The 22,918-nt window shown below is 50.1% G+C and overlaps 1 protein-coding gene across 1 annotated transcript in view; it reads left to right on the top strand.

The window, feature by feature from the left end:
• Positions 1-22,918, top strand: part of LOC142587442 (AB hydrolase superfamily protein YfhM-like) — an 83,990-nt gene that overhangs the window by 44,900 nt on the left and 16,172 nt on the right. The gene's annotated exons all lie outside the window — the stretch shown is intronic.

The raw sequence follows: 22,918 nt of genomic DNA, 5'->3' as shown, positions 1-22,918 counted from the left end.
ACGTGCGCAACTTGCACTATTGGTGCAACGCCGGAGTTAACAGCGGAGCTTGTGATCGCTTAGCTTTTACATGGCTTGCCTAAGTTCTTTGTAGGTTCTGCGAAGTTATGCTTGGTTTTGCTAAGTTGTTGTTAGGTTTGGCTAAGCCTTTTTAGGTTTTTAGAAGTTATACTAGGCCTGACAAAGTGGTTTCTAGGTTTTGCGGGGTTATGCTAGGTTTTGTTAAGTTGTTGTCTCGGAGGGCCTGACGCTGGAAGTTTTCGAGCAGTCGCAGGCCGGCATCGCTTTCTCGGTGACGTCGAGCATTCAGACGCCGACTCTCACGTTCCCTGGACTGAAACTCGAAATCCTCGACTCGACATCGCCTCTTCTCAGCCGCAGCTTCTGCGACGTGTTCCGGATCAGCTCGGCGGCGACGCATCGCTTCTCGCTTGGCAGAACGGCGCTCTTCCTGGTAAGCCACTTCTTCGGGCGTCCGGAGTTTCTTCGGTCTTCCCATGGCAACAGCACGTACGCACGCAGTAGAGGAGGTGAGAGGTGTGCCGCCGCGACGGCTGTTCCAATCTTTTACTCGACTGTGACGTCACGACTCTGCCCTACGCGCGTGCGGTCCGAGGAGGTTACATGGCTCGGTGCTCTCGCAGGTGGCTCCTTGGCAACGCGAGCCGGTGCACAGCTGGGCTTTTTCTGGTAACGCTCCACGGCGTAACAATAGCTTAAACAGCTCCGCTGTTTAAAAGCCACATCCTATAAACGAGAAGCGCGTTTGATTGGGCTTTCAAACAACGCAGCGGGCTACCACCCGATGTTTGCGTCAGTCTTTACGTAAATATAACGTCAGGAGATTAAATTAAATTATGAGGTTTTACGTGCCAAAACAACTTTCTGATTATGAGGCACGCCGTAGTGGAGGACTCCGAAAATTTCGACCACCTGGGATTCTTTAACGTGCACTTAAGCCTAAGCACACGGGTGTTTTCGCATTTCGCCCCCATCGAAATGCGGCCGCCATGGCCGGGATTCAATCCCGCGACCTCGTGCTCAGCAGCCCAACACCATAGCCACTGAGCAACCACTTAGGGTCCTCAGAAAATTGTAATAAACAAAGATTGGAATATTTTTACGTTATATGGTCTCTTGGTTAATTCTTCGAGGATTGTAGCAAGAGAAAATTGCAGAACACGACACAGGAAGGAGCAAACATTCGTGGACGTTCCATGTTTATTCCTTTCTGTGTTCGTGTTCTTCAATCTTCTGCTGCTGCAATCCTCCAAGAAGGCTGATGAATAGGAACGGTTGGTGTCCTGCGGGACCGCCACATAGGTACCCAGCCGAACGTCGTCTTCCTTCTCTGCTCCCTGTCTCCACGGTCATTCGCGCTCTTTCTGCCGTCTGTTACAAGAGTTCGTGAGGTTTCCCCGTTGGCGCACGAAACCCTCCGGGCAAGTCAGTCTGTCGTGCGTGGCGGTCTGACTGACTGACTGAAAAACATTTATTTACAGAAATTTTGTACAGGGACGGTGCGGGAACTGTCTTTAAGGGACTGCCTCTTACAAACACTAGGCGGGCTTCCCCTTACGGAAGCCCATTGGCGTCGGTCGCCGGCCGGGCCCGCTCGAACAAGGCCCGTTGAGCCGTCATGTCAGAGCAGCCGAGCAGTGCTGCCTCCCAGTCCTCCCGGGAAGGATTGGGTGGGAGGAGGGGGGGTAGATGTTGAGTTTTTTCACATGGGCGCACCATGTGGAAAATGTCCTGCGACTTTTCCTCACAGTGTGGGCACTTCCCCGTGTAAGCGGGTTCAAAATATTTTAAGACGTACTGCCGGGCGCAGTAGAGTTTGGTGTAAAGGCGAAAGATAATGCCCCTCCACCTTTGTGAGGCCGTTACAGGACTTAGGATAGACGGAATGGCCGGATTGGTAGAGTTAAATGATCTTTTTGAAAGTATAGGCGGGATTGGGTTCGGGGTGGGGATCGGTGGGGGACGAGGGTGGTGCCCGGAAAGTGAGCGCGCGGGCGACGGCCCCGGCCGTCTCGTTTCACTCGAGGCCCGTGTCTGCCGGAGTCCAGATAATCGTCGGGTGCGCGGGGGCACCGAGAGAGTCGCTCTTTTGAGAAATTTTGTAGGCAAGGTACGGTATGTACTCCTGCTCGATATTACCGCAGGCGCCCCTCGAGTCGATGTTGATGACTCGCGAGTGCTGATCTGCGGCGGCTAGCGCGATGGCAACCGCCTCCTCGTGTGTAATGGTGTGTGCACGGAAAGTGGGTCCGTTTGCTGCAGTGCTTTGGTGGACAACTGCAGCCGTGTACCAACGCCCATGGTGCGGGCCGGAGGCTTCCACGTAGAAGACACCGTGTTTGTGTCCGTAGTGGTGAGCCAATTAAGGCTTCCGCCCGTGCGAGGCTTCTGCCACTATGGCCCTCTCGTGTCATGTTGGCCGGAAGAGGGCGCACGTGCAGGGCGTACCTCCATTATGATGGGATATGTACGCGCTCTTCCGTATGTATTGAATGATAGATGTGGAGTGGAGTAAGGAGGCGGTGACCCGACGACGTTTTAGAAAGTATCGTGTACTGGTTCATTAAGCGTACCTCTCGCAGCTCCTTGAAGGTGTTCACTATCCCCAGGCCCAGCAGGCGCTGGTTGGAGGTACTGACCGGGAAGTCGAGAGCACGCTTGTAGATTTTATGGAGAATGACTTCGAATGCATTTTCGTCAAATTTGCGTAAGTGGAGGTATGGAGCCGAGTATAGGACTTGACTGGTTACAAATGCATGCGCCAGCCGCAAGGCGTCTTTGCATCGTAACACCCCACGCCCGTTCGAAACCCGGTGGCCCATTTGGCAAACCTGGTCCCCCACCATACGCAATTTGGCCAATGTTGTGTCACCTCAGCGATTTTTGTGAATAAAGAGCCCCAGTACTCGCATCTTGCCGTGTTCGGGTATGGGTCCACTGTTAAGGGAAAGGTAGAGTTTTGTGGTGCACTTTGGTGAGGGGCGTATGTGCACGAATTCGGATTTGGACGGGGAGCACTGAAGGCCGCAGCGACTGGCGTATAATTGTCTGCGATCTCCACCGCTTGCTGCAGATTGGCCTACATATGTCCTACCGAGCCGTGTTTAGCCCAGATGGTGATGTCGTCGGCATGCAGCGCGTGCTGGATGCCGTCGACCCTCGCCAGCTGAGCGGGAAGTTTCATCATTGCCAAATTGAATAAGAGGGGCGAGAGGACTGCTCCCTGCAGGGTCTCTCGCATGCCTAATTGGTATGGGCCGTGTTTGGTGTCCTGAATCCTAATGTATGATTGTCGGTCAGTGAGGAATTGCCTAACGTGGTTGAAGGTGTTTTGGTGGCAATCCGTTTGGGAAAGATGTGTCAAAATAATTTCCTGGGTGACATTGTCGAAGGCCCCCTTTAAATCCAAAGCGAGTACTACTTTGTCATTGAGGGGATATTCGATCGGGTCGAAAATTTTTCGGTCAAGTTGAAGCAAGACCTACTGTGCGACCGGTGTGGGCGGAACCCGAACATGGTGTCTGCGAGAATATTTGTTCTTTAGAAACTCCGACAGCCTGTCGCGCACGATTGTCTCTATTGATTTTCCCACACAAGAAGTAAGGGAGATGGGGCGGAGGTTGTCCGTGCTCATGGCTTTACCAGCTTTGAGAATGGAGGCGACCAGAGCGGTCTTCCAATCAATTGGTAGGGACGTTTCCCCGATCCAAATGGAGTTGATGTAAGCGAGGAGTGTGGACTAGGCAGAGTCGGCAAGATTGGCAAGTAATTTAACTGTGATTTTATCCCGCCCGGTGCCATTCCTCGTTTCATTTGTGCTAGGCCCGCCTTCAAGTCATGTAGCTGGAACGGTTGGTCTATCTCCGCGTTCTCGAAACCTCATACGAGTACGCGGACCCTAGGGAGTCCTGGGGAGTAGAGAGGTATTGATCTCCTAGTTGCTTGCCAATTTTGAGATGTCTCCATCCACGTTGCGACTCGCTCGTTGGAAATATTTTGTAGCCCACGACCATGCGCGAGGTTTTGTATGCCGCGACGGGATGGTGTCTCGGGAGAGTTCGGGAGAGCTCGTCCACAGTGATCCACTGGTTACTTTTCATGAAATCACCTCTCATTACAGAGGGAATAGGCAGAGTTTTCCTTTCCCCCATCATAAACTCAACAGGCCACAAGCTAGCACGCTTCGCATGCTCCAGACAGGGTCCTACCCCTCTAGGGGCTTTTTGAACATCCTCCACCCGCACATCGATCCACTCTGCCCAGATTGTGGCACTGAATTTAGCTCATTGAATCACATGCTCTGGCAGTGCCCTGTGTTACAGGATTTTAATACAGAAGACTGGACGAAGGCCATCACAGACCCGAGGCAGGACGTCCAGCTCCTGGCTGTCCAGAGGGCCCGTGAACGAGCGGAGAGGCATGGCCTCTCTGTTCCGACATGGGGCTAGCCAACGGCTAGGTAGGGACCTGCAGGCCCCCGCTTAGCTCCTCAGGACCCCAATAAAGTCGTTTGCTGCTGCTGCTGCTGCTCGACTTTTGGCGGGGATGATTAGAGCACAGAAGAGGCGCCACGTACTCCGGCTGGACATTTGTCGCGCGGCCATGTTGCATCGGTCCACTCAGGTACAGACGGCGAGTTGGGCTGCGTACTTTGCCGCTCAATGGGTGAGCTCGGGCGAATTTTGAGTTTCCGATTGTGTTTTTTGCCGGCGCCATCGGCGAACAAGACAGTGCCAGGCCTCCCAGAGGTGACGGTTTCCGTGGAACGAAGGGTGGAAATCAATTGCTGGGACCACACATGGTACCCTTGCTCCTGAATGGGGGTCGAGTTGGTGTATGTTTGTCGGAATTTGGTCCAATTGGGTAATTTTGCCTGTGCGAAAGGTCTTGTCAATGGATGAGTGCGAATGCATGGTTGCACTGAGTATGCAGTGGTCACTGCCGAGGGTTCCCTCGGTGTTGACCCAGTCTGCATATTGAATGTTTTTGGTGAGGGTAAGGTCCGGACACGTATCCGGGTCATGGAGTTACCCACGCTAGTTGGGTGGGCAGGGTCGTTGAGAAGAGTAACGCCCAGCGTGGTACATAAGTTGCGCCAGCTTACTTTCACCTTTCTCTTCACGCCCCTATACCCAAATAGCGCTGGATGCGTTGAAATCGCCCACGATGACCAGGGGATCCCTGCTCGCCGCCTTTAAGGCGCGGCTGAAAAGGTTTGCGAAAGTGACGTTGGCTAGTCTCGGGGAATAATGTATGTTGAGAACGCGTAGGGGTGGCCCTGTTTTAGTAGCGGAAGGAAGGTCACCATCCCGTACGAGAATTCTGTTTTGAGCTTAAGGTCAACGAGGTTGGTCGTGTAATTTTTATGCGCGCAGATACAGGAGAGGGGGTCCTGCTGAAACGCGGTGTAATTTGTAAGTGTGGCGCCGCTACTTGACTCCTGGAGGGCTACCACAGAAGGAAGGTGCTCGAATGTTGTTAAGAAAAATCATAGGTTGGCCAGCTTAGCGCGTGCCTTGAAACCTCGACAGTTCCACTGAGTAATTAGAATGGAGATGGCCAATTTCGATAGGGGGAATTTCCTGAGTTTAGGGATGCTCCCCATGATCGGTAAGAGTGGTAAGGGATTGCGAGGACAATGCTCCAAAGCCAGCACTCACGTGGAGGGGAGCATCCTCCATTTCGGAGAGTGAGCAACTGTCTTCGTCACTGAAATCGAGTTGTCGTCGAAACATTTTGGAGTACCGGCCGGACAGGCCTTTAAATGGGCCGGCTCGCCAGCTGGTGCGAGAGGTTTGCACGATTTGTTGAGTTATGCGAGAGGCAATGGTCTCTGTCAATTTGGCTATCGCGGCATTCATAGCAGCGGGAATTTGGGTTTCAAGAGCGTTAATCCGGCTGTCCATGTGGGCCTCGAAGCCGTTGATCCGGGCAGCCATACGGGCCTCGAGAGTGGCTAACGCGCTAGGTGCCACCGCCGGCACTTCTGTCTCACTTTCCATTACTTCTACTGCTGAGGGAGAGAAGGGTTGAGTGAATTTTGCTTCGAGTGCTCTAATTTTCTTCAGCAGCATCTCATTTTGTGCCTGGAGAGCCGTGATCATGTTTTGTACGGCACTGCGCGCTGCAGGAGCGTAGCGGAAGAGAGGAGGAGGCAGCCCTTCTCGTGCCGCTGGCCTGTTTTCCGTTTTCACGGCGTTGGCCCAGGCCCTGGCCTGGCTGCGTGGTGGCGCCGTCGACTACTACGCCCCCTCTCCCCCCTTGGTACCTGTACATGAAAAACATTGATTCACAGTGAAGGAAAAAAACCAGGAAGCTCACCAGCAAGTATGCGGCCTGTAGGGTGGGCAACACAGCAACAAAGAACGCCAAGCGGAAAGTCAGAGAGGCTTCAATAATCTCATGCGTGGCGGCAATGTAAAAGAAACCTGACATGAGTAACTACTTAAGAGGAAAAAGGGAAATTAGGAAAGAAACAATAACTCAAAAGGAAGCTCCTTACTTTTCGAAGCAAGATCGGCATGCCTTAGAACACGCACATATATAGCGGGATATAAGAAGGAAGAAGAAGCATATGCTTGCTGCGGTAAAGCTAGCGAAACTATGGAGCATGTTTTGTTAGAATGTGAAGACGCCTGCCCAGCGGTCGATTTAGGCACCACTGGCCTCCTTGAAGCCCTTGGGTTCAGCGAGAGCAGTGGAAAAGTAAACATGTCCGCAGTAGAGATTAGTGAAGGGCGATTGGAAGATTTGTGGAAGAAAAGTAGGGAAACGACAAAAAACGGAGACGTACAAGAGCAAAGTTCGCAATAGGAGATCAGAAAACGTGGTTGTGGAAATTCATAGTGTTTTCCTTTCTTTTTTTTCTTCTTTAACCTAGGTAGGACATTAGGCAGTATAATAGCAAGAGCTTGGGGGCGCAACCCACTGCCCCGTTCCAAAGGGGACGCTCATAACTTCCATCCATCCATCCATGGTTCCGCCGTGCGTTGGTGGCGGAGTCGTCGGCTGCTTCACGGCTTCTCCGGCCGGGAGAGCTGGCTTGTCGGTCTTGGTAAAACCCCCTTAAACTTCGTAATGTAGTGCCATGCTTCGAAGAACGCCGCCTCTTCCTCGCGCGCTCTGGGCGAGTACGACGCCACGTCTCTATTGGGCTAATGACGTCACGTGGGCCCTCGCGCCGGCTTCGTTTGTTTACAGTCGTGCTTCAGAGCCATTTTCTCTTGAGAAGCGTCTACGGAGTGGCGAGGAGCGCATGTTGGCGCTATTGCTATTCTGGGTTGTTAGGTTTACGAACGCCTTGAACTAAGTTTTTTGGCAAGTGCGACGTCGCTTCACGGCATTTTTGATCACCATAACCTGGTGCCGCCTTGGTATGCCCAAATACTTTCAGAAAAGAGAAGAGGTTCTTGCCGATGCCATCCGGTAAGCGCTACTCGTTAAGAAAGACATGGATTCGTCGAATGGCGCATACTACTTGAAAGCGGAGGCTCTTGGCGACAACTAAAAGGTAGCGCGCGCCAGTGGTCGAGTAGCTCTTGTTACACAAGACGCCATCACATAGGCGGAAACGGCTATCTTCTGAAAGCGCGTGTGCGGTCGCGCAGAGCGGCTACAACCTCTGCTGCTGCTCGGATATGAAGGTACCGATATCAGGGAACTCCCCAGATACAAAAGCGATGTATTGATCCAATTTCTCAGCGTCGCATTTGCTCGTCGCAAGTGGCATCCGACAGAGACAATCATCATCAGCGCGTCGACGACCGCTCTTGTAGGAAACGACGAAATCACACTCCTCTAGACGTAGGGTGCAACGCGCACGTCGACCAGAAGCGTCCCGAAGATTCACAAGCCAGCAAAGTTAACGATCATGCGTGACCACCGGAAAGGGGCGCCCGTAGAGGCAAGAAGGAAACCGTTGCACCGCGAGGATGACCGCCAAGCACTCTTGCTCGGTTACTTTAAAAGTGGACTCGGAGTGACTCAAGGAACGGCTAGCGTACGAAATCCCGTGCTCACTTTCGCCGATGCAATCAACAAGCACAGCGCTAATCGGTGTGAACCTGTGTTGGTGCTGAGGGATCGGCGAAGAAAATGTCGCGACGTCAACAGGTACTTTAACTGACGGAACGATGAGTCACACTCTGGGGTGCACTTAAATGGAACGCCTTTCTGGAGAAAGCGCGCAAGCGAATGGGCCACGCCAGCAAATCTGGGAATGAATCAGCGAAAGTAGGAGCATAAGCCTGAAAACTTCCTATGTCCTTGACACCGTTAGGTTCCTTAAATACCTCAGCAGCCGCTGTCTTTTCTGGGTCTGGTCGTATGCCTTCTTTATCGACCCGATGTCCCATCACAAGAGAAAGAGAGAGAAACTTTATTGCAATTGTAAAGATTTGAAGGAGGAGTGGTCGGAGCCTCTCAGTCCAGGGCCCCACTGGCCTCTGCCGCCTGCCTGACCTGGCTAATTAAGGACTTTTGTCCTGCCAAGTCGGAGCGGGCGAGCTGTGCCTCCCAGTGCTCCATTGTCCTACTGGTATTTGGCCTGTGAGGGTGCTTAGTGCACTCCCACGTTATGTGTATTAGGGTAGGTATGCCACCGCACCAAGGACAGTTGGCCCTATAACGAGTGGGATACATGGCGTTTAGCAATATAAATGAGGGGACACCCCGGTCTGTATTTTACGCCAATCGGCGGCCTCTTCCCCGTTAAGTTGTGGGTGAGGCGGCGGGTATTTTCTGCGGACTCCACGCTGATGAGCAAGGATGTCTTTGGCATTTAAATTGGGGGAATTTTGTGAGGGGTAGTGCGGGTGGTTGGGGTTAGAAGAGGACGCCGTCGCTCGGTTAGTGAACCCTCGAGCTAACGCGTTAGCCTTTTCGTTCCCCTGTACCCCCGCGTGGCCCGGACACCAGAGTAGGCGATGATGGTGGTTGAAGGATTTGGGGATTATCGCGAGGCTAGCCGCAGTCACGTGCCCTTTGAGAAATATGGGACGTGTCTCCTAGGATTCCGTGACCACGACCGAGTCCCTCTGCGAACGCTCCGCGTGAGCGAGTGCGATCGCCACTGCTAATATTTCAGCCGAGGTGGGGGATCCCGCCATCGCCGACGCGGTAATTTGCTGTTGGCTGATAGCGTTCACGACTGCTAGGGCGTACCTCCTTTGGTAGCGCTGCCCGGTCGCCTCTGCATACACAGCTGCGTCCGTGTAGTACGCGTTGTACCTATTGTTATTAGAGAACGCTGATTGAATGTGTTGTGCGCGTGCTTTGCGCCTTTCTTTGTTGTACTCGGGATGCATATTCTTTGGAATTGGGGCTACTGTAATTTTGGATCTCATCGAAGGAGGGAGAGGTACGGCCTGCTCTGTGAGATAAATGGGGTATGCTGGGATATTGAGTCTAGCCAATATTGCCCTACCAGTTTTTGTGAAGCTGAGGCGCTCAGGGTGGCTTGCCTCAGTTCGTCGAAAGTATTCTGCCCTCCCAAAGCTAATATGCGCTCCGTTGAAGTACATTTAGGCAGGCCCAGAGCAGCTTTGAAAGCGGTTCGAATTATTGTGTTAGCTTGTTTTTCCTCCTCCCTGTGCAGGATTTATTACGGTAAGCCATACGTTATTCGACTAGCCACTAAGGCCTGTACGAGCCTTAGGGTATCTTCTTCTCGCATTCCCGCTTTCCGATACGCCACGCGACGTATCATTTGGGCTATGTTGTGGGCTGCGGATTTGAGGGTCTTGAGTGTCTGTACTGCTCTCCCGTCGCTCTGAAGCCACAAACCCAGGACTCGCATCGTGGGTACCTCTCGGACTGATTGGCCCTCCACCAGGAGGTTAATCGATCCTCTGGATTTGTAGCCTTTCGCGTGTATCCGGATAACCTCAGATTTTTCGGGTGCGCACTTCAGGCCACTCCATCTAGAAAATTTCTACACCGCTAATACTGCGCTTTGGAGCGTATATTCCTTATCCCCTAGTGAACCTCTGTTCGTCCATAGCGTGATGTCATCTGCGTAGAGCATGTAACCTAGGTCGGGTCTCCGATCCAGATCGCGCGCGAGGCGACACATCGCCATGTTGAAGAGAAGAGGAGATAATATAGCTCCTTGAGGTGTTCCTTTGTCAGGCATTTTAAATAAATCCGAAGTGATTTGGCCAATACTGATGCTCGCCTCGCGGTTGGAAGGAAACACTCTTAAGTAATTGTATTTGCGCTCACCACAACCCGCGAGTTCGAGTTCCTCCAATATTGCGGCGTGAGAGACGTTGTCGAAGGCTCCTTTGAGGTCTAGTGCTAGGACTAGTCTCTCGTCGCCGTACGGTATATTAGTTAGAATTTCGTCTCTAAGTAGGAGGAACGCGTCCTGGCAAGATAAACCCGTGCGAAATCCTATCATGGAGTCCGGGAACCAGCTCCGCTCTTCCAGGTATCGCTGCAATCTGCTATGGATAACCCTTTCACAGAGCTTACCTAGGCAGGACGTGAGCGACACCGCCCGTAGTGTATCAATTGAGGTATTCTTTTTTGGTTTGCGGATCATGATTATTTTAGCCAATTTCCACTCTTGGGGCAAGTCTCCCTTGGCCCAGCACTCGCTATTAAAAATCTTTGTGATTTTCGCTAGGGCTACCGAATCCATGTTTCGAATCATTGCATTTGTGATCGAGTCTGGGCCCGGTGCCGAGTTTTTAACTGCGGATTGTGCCGCCTCATACACTTCCGCCTACGTTATATCTCCGTCTAATTTAGGGTTCGCCTCCCCCGCGTATTGTCTCCTCGCGTACGACGATCCCGTGGCAGGTGAGGGTCCTATGTACTTTTTCTGAAGCGCATAGACGAGATCTTGGTCTGTACCCTCGAAGTTGTCTGCTATAATTTGGAGCTTCTTGTTATTCTCTGTACGCGTGCTCATCGGGTCTAGCATGCTTCGTGGTATTCGCCACGTACTGGTCGTTCCAAGAGTTCCTGATAGGGTTCCACAGAACGTCGCCTGCTCGTTTTTAGCGAGTTCGTTGGCGTGGCCTTGGGCTTGCTCTGCCAAGAGAGCGATGCGTTGTCTCAGGTGTTTGTTTAGACGTTGCCTTTTCCACCTCTTGGCCAGTTTCCGCCTCTCTTCCCATAGGCTGACCAGGTGAGAGTCTATCACCGGCACCTCCGCTGTACGCTCAATGGCTTTCGTGGTGTCCCCGTGTGCTCGTCGAAGGAATTCTGTCCATCCTCGCATGTTGGTGGGGGCTGTATCCGACTCTTCCAGCGCTCTCTGCAGTTCTCTATAACGAGGCCAGTCAGTTAATTTAGTCATTCCTATTGTTCTCCGTATGCTGGGCGTGGAGAGCGCTACTGGGATTATGTCGTGATCGCTTCCCAAATTTTCGTCAAAGGAAACCCATTGTGCGTCTCTGATGTCAATTGTAAAGGCACGGTCGGGCGCCGTGTCTCTGCTGACGCTGTTACCCGTGCGCATCGGTTTGCCGATCTGATTGATAGCCCGTAAGCCCAAGGCCGTTGCGGTGCGCTCGAGTAGGAACCCTTTGGGCTTCGTTTTCGCGTATCCCCATAGTATGTGGGGTGCATTAAAGTCACCCACTATCACCGCCTTATCCCTGGTGCCCGCTAAATCTTTTGTTGCTGAGAGAATGTGGGGTAGGTTGTCCCCTTTGCTTTTGGGAGGACTGTACAGATTTGTGATTATTGTGTGTGCCTTACTTCGTTTCTTTGGCATCACACTGATAACTATGGAATTAGTCTCTCCCTCAGTTTGCGGAAGTGTTAATAATTGAGCGTTTATCGACTTGCTCACCAGCGTGGCGACCTTCGAATTTCGAGGATCGCTCACAGTGTAGTATCCGTGCAGTTTGGCTGGCTTGGCCCCGACCTCCTGCAGACATATCACGTCCGGAGCGATTCCGGAGTTTTTGATAAACTGGTGGAACACTGCCGCTTTCCTGGAGAAGGAGCGGCAGTTCCATTGCCATATCTCTAATTGGTCTGAATTTTGTATTCGTTGTGATTTCTTAGCGTGATTAGCCATGTTGCGCACTATTATTTTAAGCCCGTGACGTTTCCGTGTCCGAGCCGTCGGATTCTGTTACGCAGTGTCTTATTTTAGTTTTTGCCGAACCCGCTCCTATCGCAATTGCGCGTTTTTTGGTGGGAACAGCCTTCGAGACTGCCTTAAGCTGTTCCGCCAAGAATACCTTGTGTTTCTCGAAGTCCTTCGTGCATAGTTGTTGAAATTCCGTTAACCTTTGGGTAACTAACGTCATCAGTTCATGCATAAATATTTTCAAGTTTTCCGCGATCATTGTCTGGATCTGTGCTGCCGTTATATGCGCGTTTTTTGAGATTTCGGTTTTCTGAGAATGCGCGGAGACGGAGTTTATATCTGCCGCCGCTTTCGCTTTGACCATTTCTTCAGACTGACGCGGCGTTTCCAGCTGTTGTATTGTGCTATTGAAGCGCGCCCTCTGACATTTGTTTCTCAAGTGATTGTCGTTTGCGTTCTTCTCCTGAGAGCTGTTCTCTTAGTCGCGCATTTTCCTTTTCCAATTTTTGAATACGTTTATTATTTTCACCAGCATTCTGTTTTGGAGCAGTGGGAGAAACAGCCCTCGCCCAGCTCACCTGCTGTTTTTTAGGCAGTGGCGAATTTGACCGCTGCGAAGCCCTGGAGCTGGAGGGGTCCCTCGAGGGGGTATTGTTTTTCGCTCTGCTTCCGTGTGGAGATCTGGATCTCGATCGGTGCCGGTAGAAGTCCTCCTCTTCCATGGACTCGAACCAGCGCCCCGGTGCCTTTTTCGTGTTCTGTCCCGACCGCTCCCGCGATCGAGACTCGAAAATCCACCCCCACAGGGACACGAATGTGAAGTGAATTGCGCCGTGTGCAGGGCTGCGGGGCACGAATCGCGTCGGTGCCCGAACAAACTGATTGCCGCCAAGCGCGTGAAGACGACCCATCACAAGAGTTTCTCGTTCTCCAAAATGGAACTTCTTCTGAGACAAGGCCTGCTCTCTACAAGCAGTTCAGCAGCAGCTCCAGACGCTTGTTATACTCACAAATAGTTCGCCCGAAGGTCACAACGTCGTTAAGGTAGCACATGCAAACTTCACATTTCAATCCGTTCAGTTTCCGTGAGCCCTTCGAACGTTCACGGTGCGTTGCACAGTTCGAAAGGCCTGACGTTCAATTGAATTTCACCGTCGGGCGTTAGAAATGCTGATTTGTTTCCCTTATTGTCAATGTCCTCAGGAAACCGAGAAAAACTTTCCTTTCTTTTCGCAGGCATTGCCCGCTGTGTTACAAAATAACCACCAAAAATTCTACAACACCATTAACCCTAAAAACGCCCAACCATTAGCACTGTGCGACGAACAAAACCATCCAATTCGCGATCACGAGGCTGCCGAACAGCTTAACCACTTCTTTTTCTTCCATGTTTACCGGTGAACCTGTCGACAACTTACCTCCCTTTCCTTATCTCGATTGTACCGTGATGCCCAACATCCCATTTTGTCCGAACGGCACTGCAAAACTAATCCACTCGTTAAAACTCACACCTTCATGTGGCTTGGACGCTGTCAACGCGACGATGCTGAAAAGCACGAAATCGACTACTAGTGTGATACTATGCCATATTTCCCAGTAGTCACTGTCAACAGAAGTGGTACCGGTAGACTGGAAAGTGGGAAAGATTCTTCCAGTACCCAAAAAAAATTGGCTGAAGGCTTAGCTTGGTTAAGCCTGGAAGATTGCGAAAGCAATACCCTTGGCTGCGCCTTTGTTCGGCTGATGGTGTGGACATGGTTCCCCTTTGTTAAACTTATGGCTATACATCATCCGACATAGCGCAAGGCAGCGCGCCGACAACTGCGAGGAGCCGAGCTGTAGCCCCATTTATCCTCCTAGCGTGACGTCACACCAGCGAGCGCCCTCTCAGTAGCGCCGCAGCAGCGGTATTGGCGGCGAGGAGTTACGGAGTCGCCATCTATCGGAAGCGCCTCGCTGGCGTAGTATGAGGGATCACGCGGCGCGCTACTCATAGGTTTTGCTGTCAGCGCTCACTGAAAACACCACCCGGGTGCTCTCCCGGAAATTTCTGTAAGTACTTTCGAAACGAGAGAAGTTTTTTACTGTCTAAATAATAATCTTGGGCAAACTGAAAGCACAGAATCGTTTACAGACGCTATCTCTTTACCGAATACGTACAGTGGACGCCACTGTGCGCGGTCGCTGCGATTTAGTCTCCCGAACCGGCTTCTTGCGTGAAAGGTAGGCAAACGCCGAGACCAAACTATGTGAAATATGTTCTTATAGTGTTTGTATATCTAAATGGAGCGTAATAGAATGAAGCCTCAATGCAGCGATCGCACAGCTTAGCAGCGACTGACTGCGCGTCTGCACGCTTGTCCGCGCACTGTTTCGCTTTCGCCGCGTGCGCGTTTTCGCACCGTGCCATGAGCTTTAGGTTGCAGAATATGAGCATTTGACAGTATACAAGCAACCAATGTTGCATGGGCGCTATCAGAGCTGTTCAAAAATAATTTCATTGTAGAGACTTCGACGCCTACGGGGACTGATGTGCCGGACGTCGCGACGATTCAATCTTCTTTTTTTAATAGATTCTTTGACGTTTCGATATTATTTCTCGAGTTGCGTCGCACAATATGTTTATCGGTGTTCTCAGGGTGCGATTTCCCGCTGCTTCTTTTTTTTTTGTAATCCAGCGCATTAATTCATAACACAAACATGACCATATGCCATGCGTTTTCTTTTTGTGCTTCTTATCGCTCCTGATCCACTCCAGTGAACTTGCCAGTATCTATAGCATCGACAAGTTCATAGACCAAACCGCCATGAGATTAGTCGGGCAGCGGACTCGGGCGAGCGTCTCAGTGCGCGTTTTTCGAACATTGCAGACCCGGCGCCGAAGCAGAAATATTCCTCGCGTCTGTGCTTGCTGCATACCCGAGTTGTAGCCGATCACTGTTTGCCCGTTTTATGTTTCGCGAGCCAAGCTTCACGCAGCTTCTTGTCCTGCGGCTACATATGAATAAGGCTGACACCGGGCTCCGTTGCGTACGTCCGGCACTGCGGCACCGAGCAGTAGCCTACCATGTTGCGCACCTTCAAAGGCAGCCACTACCTATTCTAGTGCTTTCAATCCTTGTAAAGGAGACAGTCGAAGCGGGAAAATCCCGCCAATAAATCAGGACCGCAGCGTACGAGAGAACTTAAACTTTCCTTTTCAGCTCGCTTCAGCGCTCCCGAAGCAGTCGACGCGGCCGCTATGTCCACGTGATCCCTAATAGCACGTCACGCCGACGGTGGCGCCAACTTTTCCAGTGGTGGAGCTCGAGGCCAATAGTGGCTGGAAAACTTTCTAGTGTCAGGATCGGCGGAGAAGTGTAATATTTCCCGATCTTGTGGGTAGGTGGCGCTGCCGCTGGCTGGCGCGCTCAACTCTGCCGCTTGCGTGCAAGATCCTACAGCTTACAGTACCGAAACTCGCTGGAAGTGTGCTTTCGCCTTTCTTTTATTTCGCTTGTGGCACGCTTTTATTTCGCAGCATGGCCCTGCCCACCACGCGAGCTTGGTGCAAGATCCAGCGCTGGTTTTGGCAGACAAGTACGCGAACGTTGTTTGCTGTATCGCAGTTGTGGCTCTCCTAATGAAGTCACAGATGTTTTCATTTGTTCGTAGTAGCTTACAGGCGATTAATATTCTTCCTCTGCCATACCAAGAAATCGGTACCATGCATTCTGAATCGCTATTCTTGGAGTGCCCCAAAATGAAAAAGAAACAAGAAACCATGAAATTATGGCGTTTTACCTGCCAAAACAAAGATATGATTATGAGGCGCACCGTAGTGGAAGATTCCGGAATAATTTTGCACTACCTGGGGTTCTTTAACGTGCACCTTAATCTTAGTACACTGGTGTTTTCGCCCCCATAGTAATGCAGTTGCCATGCCCAGGATTCCCCAAATGAAAGCTGCTTCTGCGTAGCCGGAGTGCTAATTACGCAAGAGCCTACACTGAAAACAATGTAAGCTGATACAGGTAAACTTAAACTGGGCCAAGCGCCATGGCACCGCATTTGCAAACTGTATACCACGGAGTCCTCTTCTTTTGGCGAAGGCAGCGCCGAAGCTTCTAGCAGGGCTGGTCTAGTGTACTAGAGCTACATTGCAAAAGGAACATTAAACAGTAGGCCAGAACTCAGCATATACAATATCTTTATTGTATATATACAAACATAACAGACTATCCACAATGAACTCGACAATGCTTCACCCTCACTGGCACCGCCTCATCTTTAGAAGCTTTTGCTTTTCTCTCTGCGAGTTTCTACATTTACTTAAAGCTTTCGCGAAGAAATGCAGCCTTGTAAGGGCATAAAACTGAATAATGTTGGCTGCCACTTCGCGGCCATGGTCTGAGCAGCCAACCACTTTAAGTTTGTTTCCTTGAACAAAGCTTAGAAAACAGGTCATGCTCTTGGCATGTAGCTTGTTCCTGCTAAAGAAAACAGTAAATGCATTTTCAAGTTCTCTCACAAGTATTTCAAGTGGCTTGGATGGGTAAATCAAGCCACCATGGTCAAACTCTTCAGTTAAGGAAACATTATCGTTCGACGTGGCTTGACCAGGAAGAATGCCGAGTGAAGACGCGCACTCAGGACATGAAATTCTCTTCAGCGACTTCCGCACGACATATCCAGCTATATAATAAATTAATCGGCTGTCACTCTTTTTTTCTGCGTAGTCCTTGTGGTCAAGCAAGGAGCTGTGTTTTTTCACCACAACTGCAGCATCTTCTAAGTTCCCTTCATCTAACAGCTTGTCAACCAGTGCTGTTATTTGAGCAGCTTTTTCTTGACATGCATCAGATGGCTCCAAGAGTGCGTTGATAAGTCCAGGCTGTGAATTTCTACCTCTGGATGGTCTCGCTAAGCTGTAGAAGCTGACGTTGCTAATAATGATCAAAAACTGCTCTGGAGTAGGATGATAATTGCATCCAAATGATTGACGCACAATCTCAAAAATGTTCTCCACTTTGTCTTGACTGAGATTTGCAGTAAGTAAGTACTTATACTTAAGCGTGGAAGTCACATAATCCACAAGAGACAATGTACTTTTCAGTGTTACACGGAGCCCAAGGGCAGTCCCTGGACTCAAAAAACTCCCACCATGCTTTGCTGTATACTCCTCCCACTCACTTAAATATATAATAATATCTTCAAGAAAGTTCGTACTTTTAGACTCGGATCGAAGACCTTTCACTGGTGTTCGCGATGACATGATGAAAATTAACTTTTCCATAAGCCTTACGAAGTGCTCTGTTGGCTCAAATGTACGAAACTTTTTCTCAAGGTCACTCTTACAGAAGAAGAGTCCTTTGAGCACCTTCTCGCTGAAAAGCTGGAATGCTAGGTTGACCCGCATTTTTTCGAATGCATTTGGCTGTACATGTGCTCTAGTAATGTGTGTCATGACCTTCAGTGTAACGGTGTTGCTATCATTCTTCCAAGCCTCCTGGATAGGACCTACATGGACATGACCTTGTGGTATCTGTAATCCTTTTGGAACAAAGCTATTTCGCATACATTTTACGAGATGAGGAAAGTCAGAAATCACGTGAAGGTGTCTTGCTGCGTCAACAGGATGGGAAGACTTGCATGTGATTTCCACTGATGACGCTGCAACGAGCGAGAAAATTATGTAAACGAAAGCACGCAAGCAAAATATAAATAGTTTAATGAAGATGTATGGAATGAGGAAACCTACCCTTTATCCCAAGCAGCTTCCAAAGACTTCTGTTCCATGGTGCACCATCGGCCGTCCAATAATCAACACGAAGACCACATTTTTCAGCCATTATCGTGGCTTCAAGTAGTAGCTTGGACAGGAGAGGTGCCTTCACGTTGCCTCTTGATGAAAACACGCCGTGTATTTGGGTCCATTCTCCTGAAAAAAAAGCAGAAGTATTGCAGTGTTAAGGACAGAGGAAGTCTTTTTGTTTAGTAGATGCAGAATTAAAAAGTGCGCGAAGACCAAATCATTGCTACTCTTAAGCCACACGTGACATTGATATTGTACGATTAGAAGAAACCACTCACCTAGGAAAGGCTGCAACAAGATGACGAGTCCGTGGTCGCTCAGAGAAGTCTTGTTTTCTGGAAAGGGCCGAGGTCTATGAAGCCACTCATTTCTCCTGACGCTCTCAGTGCGATATTCTCAGAGAGCTTCAGTTCGTCAAAAACAAGTCCTCCATGTACACTAAACTCATCCATGTCCCTTGTTTTTTGCTCCAGGGCTGCAAACACCTTAGTGTTGAAACCAAATGGGATTTTAAATCCTTGCATGTGCTTCTCTAAGCATGACTTACTTGGTAGTGTCATGATTTGATGCCTTCTAATATGCTCGTAGAGCTGTGGGCTCTTCAGTCGCATCAGGATACATTCCAAAACCCACAGCTTGTCGTAAGCCATGCCACGGCTTGACTTTCTGGACGCGGCTTCAAAGCAGGTTCTTATAGCTAAGCGCTGTTGTGGCGGCAGTCCACTAATTTTCTGCTCGAAAGCCGTGCTGGCCACACATTCATTCAAAACTTGCAGTTTTTCTAGAGTTTCTTGGACTTTTCCGAGCCTTCTCTTTGTCCGAAGCAGCTGAACAGACTTCCTGGCAGCTCGCTGCCTGAATGTTGGTTTGGGCTTCTGCTTCCGCCGGCGCATCTGATTCGCTGTAAGCTTCCTAGTGTACTTACAACACAAACACTGTTTTCCTACAGCTGTTGTGCCAGAGCACGCGTGCGAATACTACACTGCACCAAACTTAGTGCACTGGCCAGACTTAAGGGGTTGAATATCACACCCAGGGCACAGCAGCAGTGCGTCAGCTTTCTTTAATGCCGCGAGAGCGTCACTTTCGGTGGCCACGAAAAATTCATCAACCTTGATGTTGCGGCAGTATATGCGGCACAATGATGTTTCTCGTCCCTGGGTCAGTTCAGAGCACACTGCGAATGTTACGTGCTTAATAACAAGCAAATCTGTTTCCACGCGACCGTGCCACCCGAAGCAAAGCACCCCGGGGTCATTTGAGAGCACAATTCTGGTACAAAGAGCTGAAGGCGGTGAAACATTGCTGAATTCACGCGAGGAAGTCTCTGACGCTGGCTGTACATCAATGCCTTCGGCGAGTTCGCAGTCAGGCAAGCTTTCGCATAAAGCCTTGCGCTTCGGTGGCGGGGCATATTGGTTGGCGAGGTCCCTCTCCTTTCTTTTTTTCGGAAAAGGCTTTGTTACATATGAAGGTGCATCAGGTAATATAGTCGGCACAGCATCATCAGTAAGCGCTGGCCGTTCGCGTTCTAGCTCGACAACATCTCAATTTATCACGTGCTTGAATGTTCTCTGTATGTAGCGTTCATCAAAATGACGAGGACACACTACGCATGTGTTGTCGAGTACCTTGTCGTCGCGTTTGATGTTTCTGACCGATTCTTGCAAGCGAACAGGATCGGCAGGGGCTCGGAACAATAACACCTTTTCTGCTGACGACTTGTACCCACCCTTGCACAAAGGCACAAAGCACGTCCTACCCTTACGGGCAGGCATGGTCACTCACGTTCAACACAGACCGCAGCTGATGTTCGAAGCTCCTCGTTCTGACAACACAGCACCAGAAGCTTCAAAGCGCACAATCACAACAGAAGCACACGGCTAATACACCGACCGGCTCCCTCGTTACCGCGCCCGGCCGAGCACTCTCTCGCACGCCAGAGGGCTGCAGCGCCTTCTGGTGGTTAGATCCGAACATATTTCACTTCGCCCGCTGGGGACGCCGGCCGCTCACGACACTAGAAAGTAGTTCTAGCCTCTCTAGCAGCGGTGCGCAAGGCTTCGCCTCCACCATCGATGCCGCGAGCTGGGGCCCCGTCTCTCGTCTTTCGGATCCCGTGTTTCTACGGTGGCAAGTTCCAGACGCAGGGATCAATGGCGGGCCGTCACACTGCGCGATGTCGTATACCGAGGAGTGTTTCGCTAGAAGGGCCACCTGCGCCTCACGCTAATGGCCACAGTGATTTAGTGACCATGGAAAGAATGTTTGAGTCCACAGAGCGTATATTCATTCTCCTGCGTCCGGAAGTTGTATAAGCACTACCAGGGGTTTCTGAGAAACTTCTTGAAACGTGGCAAGCGTTAAGTCTGGAGGCAGCACCTCTGCTTAAGTAGAAAAATTTATAACCCGCAGCCCTGTGAATCCGGTGAGCACTGATACCATCCAATGAGTAACCAACGCATTTTTCTTTAGGCAGTTAAATTGTAGAGGATCCACTGCAGCATTCAAAATTGGCCCACCCATTCAAAATGGGTAGGTCACTCATCGACATCTCCTTCCTTTGGTGGAAACGTGCGTGGTTCTGCGTAATGATGAATGGGGGCTGGTTGTGCCCATGGAGTACTGGGAGCAACTTCACCTGTAAGCATGACTGTGGCGATGGCAAAAGTCCCGCAAGGCGGCGGCTTCTACGAAGGTCTTGTACTAACGGCACCGTTGTCTGTCGTAGTAGTTACCCCACACCTCAACTAAATGTTACGCGCGAAGTTGGCGCTTTCAGCGCCCGGTACAGAGGTAGCCAGCCGAATGTCCTCTTCTTTGTCTACGTCCTTTCTTCGTAGCCATTCACGCTCTTTCTGCCCTCTGTTACGAAAGCTCGTAATAATATTTCCTGGGGGAAGATAGCACAATTCTTATCTTTGAGCTAAATTGATCGATTATGTGGGTATGACCTCTACGAGAAATGAAATGCTTAATTCAATAATTGACACAGCAAAGTTACCAATGCATATTCAACAGCTCTGGGAACACATGGGCAAGATCCAAGTGCTCCATTATATGTTTGGCGACATTGGCTGAGAAGAATTCACCTTTTTGTCTGCCTTTTCTCTATGCCATGTTCTGTAATTCGTGTATTCCGTGCATTCCATGTTCCATAATTTCTCCGCGGAGAGTGCCACGACAAATACAAAATAGATACAAAGCAATTTTCATTAGCAACATGTATTAAATATACAAGTTTAGATGTATATTTTCCAAGAAAATTGGGAGATAGTAAGCAATTTCCATGAATGTGTTGGTATGAAATTCACAAATAAATTGCAGCCAACAGGCAGCTGTAGTGAATTTATGCGTACTTAAAACATTCTCCTAACTAAAGTCCTGTGACAGTATTGCCGCACCTGCAGACAATTCACCAAGAAGGCGCAGCATGTTCTGCGCTACACTTTTCGAATCAGGAGCGAGAACGATGGGAAGCACAACTTCACTTCGCTGCTGTTCTCCTCCCTAGTGCGGTTGAGAGCTACGCCGTACAAAGATACGTTTTTCAGTCATTTCTTCTTCTCGTGGATAAGCTACATGGTTTGCGGCTGGAGCTGAACTCGGAAAATAATCGAAATAGACACCGACGGTCTAGGGGTTTTTTCACTATTACCAAACAATAGCAGAGCTTTTAAAGAATGACTCCGCATTCTTCGTTGCATCAATCTTTATAACATCGCAGCGCTTGCCCGCTGAACACGCCCTTAACTGTTTCCAGTGATAATCTTTCGCACTCCTCGTGCACCCTGCCGGTTCGTTCGCTCAACCGCAACTCTTGCGCAGGCAGAAACGTCCTTGTAAGTGGAAAATCTTACAAAATAACGCTGTCATTGAAAAAGAGGCAGGACGACAGCAGAAATAAGGTAAGGCCAGACGGACGTCCTGTTGTCTATTCTTTAAGGGCGAAACGGGAGAATGGATTGATAGAAAAAAGAACACAAAACGAGACAGAGTTTATGCTCAGAGTAGTAGAGCAAGGGTGTCATAAGCTTCTCAGGTGCATTAATTTTACAAAAGTCCTGACAGCGCGCATAGCTTTCTACGAGGGCTATTCACAAAGTTTTTGCCCCTATTTTTATTATCCAAAATAAGGTACGTTCAGGTAATTACATATACAACGTACTATTCAGCGTACCTTACACTATTTTTTTTTCAGGTATACTCCCCACACCGGTTCAGACATTTGTTCCATCGCAACACTAAACTGAGATGCCCGAGTGCTAGAATTCGTCCAGCTGACTGTGGAACCACCGTCGGACTGCTGCCTTAGCTTCATCGCTGCACGTGAATCGCTGTCCTGCCAAGAACTTCTTCAGCGGACCCAAAACGTGGAAATCAATAGAGGCGATCGAGGTCCTGACTCTATCGTGGGTAGTCCAGATTCTCCCAGTGAAATTGTATCCACGCGGGAAATGTCGTCACTCAGCGACACACGCAGCCTCGCAGGACGCTCATTGTCATGCAAGTGTTCACTGCCTTTTGCGAACTCACACCACCCCCTCACGCTTCTCAAAGCGAGACACCTATCTTCGTAAATAATTGCTGGTGAGTTGCAGTGTTGGTTTTGAGTCACAGAACACTGTCCACTTCTCGAGACTCTGTTGCAGTATGCAGCGAACTGCTTCTCGAACTCCGGTCAACTCAGCTCCTGTAGACGGCGTCCTGTGTCCTATCTTCAACCGTTGTGCGATCCTCATTCCTGGCACCGTGTAGGCCGCCGCAGAAGAGGTCTGTGTCACAGAAACATCTGTAAAAACATGTTCGTAATATCCATACATGTAAGCAATGTATGATAGTGCAAAATGCTTGATCCCAGCAAGCGGCATCTTCGATTTATTCGTTATTCCAGGGATTGTGAGTCTCACCATTGGCTTTGCCATCGTCCAGAGTGGAACTTCGGGTATGGCATACGGTTCGAAGTCCGACGGCAATAAGTCTTGCTGCGACAACACGGCTTCTGAGTAGGCGGACACATGCCGTACGCTTGTGACATTCGTGAGTGGATGATT

This window comes from Dermacentor variabilis, chromosome 7 (genome assembly GCF_050947875.1).
Source record: "Dermacentor variabilis isolate Ectoservices chromosome 7, ASM5094787v1, whole genome shotgun sequence".
NCBI lineage: Eukaryota > Metazoa > Arthropoda > Arachnida > Ixodida > Ixodidae > Dermacentor > Dermacentor variabilis.
The sequence above is the reverse complement of the archived record's forward strand: the minus strand, read 5'-3'. Positions and strand labels throughout refer to the sequence as shown.